The sequence below is a fragment of the Elephantulus edwardii genome, unplaced genomic scaffold (assembly GCF_000299155.1).
Source record: "Elephantulus edwardii isolate Elephantulus edwardi_28Jun2011 unplaced genomic scaffold, EleEdw1.0 scaffold00181, whole genome shotgun sequence".
Classification (NCBI taxonomy): domain Eukaryota; kingdom Metazoa; phylum Chordata; class Mammalia; order Macroscelidea; family Macroscelididae; genus Elephantulus; species Elephantulus edwardii.
Window position 1 is genome coordinate 461136 of NW_006399931.1, and position 3389 is coordinate 464524.

The 3389-nt window shown below is 38.6% G+C and overlaps 1 protein-coding gene across 3 annotated transcripts in view; it reads left to right on the forward strand.

Annotated features, from left to right (window-relative positions):
• The window catches only part of TNPO3 (transportin 3), an 88733-nt gene that overhangs the window by 20659 nt on the left and 64685 nt on the right, over positions 1-3389 (forward strand). The gene's annotated exons all lie outside the window — the stretch shown is intronic.

Below are 3389 nucleotides of genomic sequence, written 5' to 3' on the forward strand. Positions count from 1 at the left end.
CATTGTCCAACTCTCTGATGCATAACAAGCGATTGCAAATACCATGACCTGTATCAGGCGCACCTTAGTCTCCAGAGAGACACTGTTGCTCCTGAGTACTATATGAAAAAGTGAGGAAACTAATTTATCTTTTTCAAGCAAACCAAAAACTCACTAACATTGAGTTGATTCTGAAACATGGCCCCTTCTATTGGGGTTTTTGGAAGCAGAGTGCCTGATCTTCTCCTCATGAGCTGATGGTGGTTTACCATCACCACTGCAGACTTTTTGATTAGCCGCCCAGGTGCCATCAGAACTCTTTCGTCTCCTAAAAGCCTAGCCTAAATTCTTTTCAAAGTGTCAGTAATTGTCTTCAACTCAATGTAATTCTCACCCCCTACTGAACACCTAGGGCACTTTATTTCATGCATTTGCCATTTTTTTATCTTTTGAAGATTTCTTTCATCTCTGCTCTTAGATGTAGTCCTATACCAAAGCTCAGAGAGACCTGGTAGCATGGTACATATGCATTGAGCTACTAACTGAAAGGCCTGCAGTTTGACTCCACCAGCAACCTTGTGGGAAAGATGGGCAGTCCCCTTCTGTATAGAAGATGAAGGACGCCTGACAGAGGGTCGCTGTGAGAATTGATGGCAGAGAGAGTACCCAAGGCTGAAAGGACATGTCGAGGTTAATAACAAGAGAAATGATAGGTCTTGTTTTTAAAGATGTTTGTTGAATGAATATGGACGTGTAGGAACCTCCACAAGGTAGCTGATGACTTGAATTCACTTAATCTGTGAATTTGGTTTATTTTGTTGTCTTATCTCTGCTGTATTCGTGGATTAGTGAAAAGAAACAATATCCTTCAGTCTCACACTTTTGTGAAAAAAACTTTTGTGAGATAAGTGCATATTTTATACTTGAAAAGGTGATATACCAAAAAGGAGAGGAACTTTTTTTTTTCAGTAAAGCTTTTAAGTAATCATTAAATTGCATTTGTAAACAGAAGTATGGATTAATATAGCATGAAGCATTGCATTTTTTTCATCTTCCCTGTGAAATTGGTAAAGAAAAGAATTTGTTTTGTTGTAAAATCATTTCATTTTTATAAAACGAGTATCCTTCCCCCAGCATAGTCATTTAGTAAAGATCCATTGACCAGGAGACAAAAGAGTTGGTATAAATACATACTTAACAGGTCATAGGTCTGAATCTACCTGCTGATCCTCTGGAGAAATATGGAGTGACTCCTGTTAAAATTTACAGCCGTGGAAACCTAACAGTGTTGATGAGAGTTGGACTCAGCTTGATGGCACTGAGTTTTATATAAGTTAACGTTTTTCTCTTTATTTAATATTTGCCTAAAATACTTTTCCCCAAAGAATTAATGGTCATGATGTTAAATTTTCCCCACCAAATTTCTTAGGAACGTTCTATAGGTATGATTAAGTTGTTGGTTTTTTTTAAAATTATTCTAATTGTGATACTATTTTTTTTAAATAATTTTAATGAACATTTACAGAGATTTTGAATTTTCATTCATTTGTTGCTGCACTTCTCTCCCCGCCCAGCCCCCCCACCCCCATCCCAGTTCGCTTCTCTCTTTGAAAAGTAAAACAGTCTCTTTCTGGTACACAATCCCCCTCACCCCTCCCACCGCCCCAAGTACATTCCACTATGCAACCTTAATTGTGGACTCTTGTGATAACCATAATACCCTATCATACATCGCTTTTAAATTATTCTCTCCCTCATCTGTTTCAGTGTAGTATACACAATTTATCCAGTTTTTCTCAGTCTTACCACAACCCTGATATTAGTCCCATTTTATAGCAGTGGCACCATGCAATATATGTCCTTTTGTGACTGAGATATTTCACTCAGCATAATGTCCTCCATGCTCACCCATTTTTAATAATATTGCATGAGTTCCTTGTTTTTCAATGCAGCGTAGTATTCCATTGTGTGACTATACCACAGCTTCTCTATCCATTCGTTTGTTGATGGGCACCTGGGTTGTTTCTAACTCCTTGCTATTGTGAACAAAGCCGTGATAAACATGGGTGTGCAATTAAGTTTTATGTAGTAGAGGCTGATACTGTGCTGTCCTCAAAATGACATTATCTTAAGGCAAATCTTAAAGGAAACCTGTCTAACAAGGCCTCTTCCAAACACTTGGTCGTTTCCTTTGTGCCCAATAACCAAAACTGGCGGTGGTGGTGGTGGTTGTTGTAACATTGTGTGGGAACTGACCCTCCAGTAAGTTTTCAGAGGCAGTAAATCGTAAGAGAGGAGACTGCCAGTCTTTCTTTCACAGAGCAGCTGGTGGATTCAAGCAGCACTTTTGGGTTGGCACCATAATTCCTTACCACTGTGCCAACCAGAGTTCCCTGACCCAAACTGATAGAATGTTTAAAGCAGTGGAAGAAATGATTATCGGCCTAATGAATTGGTCATAGCTATGGGTATAAGACTAAGCTACTAAATTATTTTAAGACTAATTTTTTTTAATTTAGTTTGTTTATTTTTCATTTCAATGAACATCTACAGAGATTTCGGAATTCATTCATTCATTGTTGCACACTTCTCCCCGCACAACCCCCCCCTTTTGCTCCTCTCCTTGAAAAGCAAAAGAAAAACTCCCTCATTGGTACACAATCCCCCTTAAGACTATAATTTAAATTATAAAGATGGTACTGTTTTTACAGAGACAGCCTGTGAGTTAGCAGTTGCCTCAGAAGGTTTCTCATCCAGTATAGAAATTTCTCTATAGAAAGGATGCAAAAGGTAAGGGAAATGGTGTTCTAAAGGACTGTTGGCCTTATTATGATTGGTTTATCACATGTTATTGGGTGTTTTCTTTGTCTAAATACTAGATCAGGATGGTCATCGCTCAGCTTCAGATTTCTTTCCCAGTGGGTTTTCTCTTTGGAGTTACTTGATTCTTTAGCCTAGATCCTTTTAACGAGCTTTAAAAGCTAGATCTTTGACCTTTTTTTTAATAACTGAAAATTTTAGGTGTGCTTTATCCTTATGCCTTAATTCTATAGTCAGGACCATTGAAATGTAGGATATTTTTAAAGTGAACATACAAATAATGTATATCTTGTACTGTGCTGGATAAATTTATCTTAAAGTGCTTACTCATCTACTTGTATCGTCCATGTGTTAACCATTGGAGACATGTAAGGAGCTGGGTTAACCCAGAGGTATCACTCTCAGAGTTCAAATCCACCTGTAGCTCCCAGGGAGAAAGATGGTCAGTCTCCTTCCTTGTGACTGATTACAGCCTCAGGAACCCGCTGGAGGGTCAGCTGTGACACAGTACCAACTCGACGGACCTGGGAAAGAGACACATACACTGCTTCGGTATAAATGAATTCAAATCATAGTGTGTGTGTGTGTGT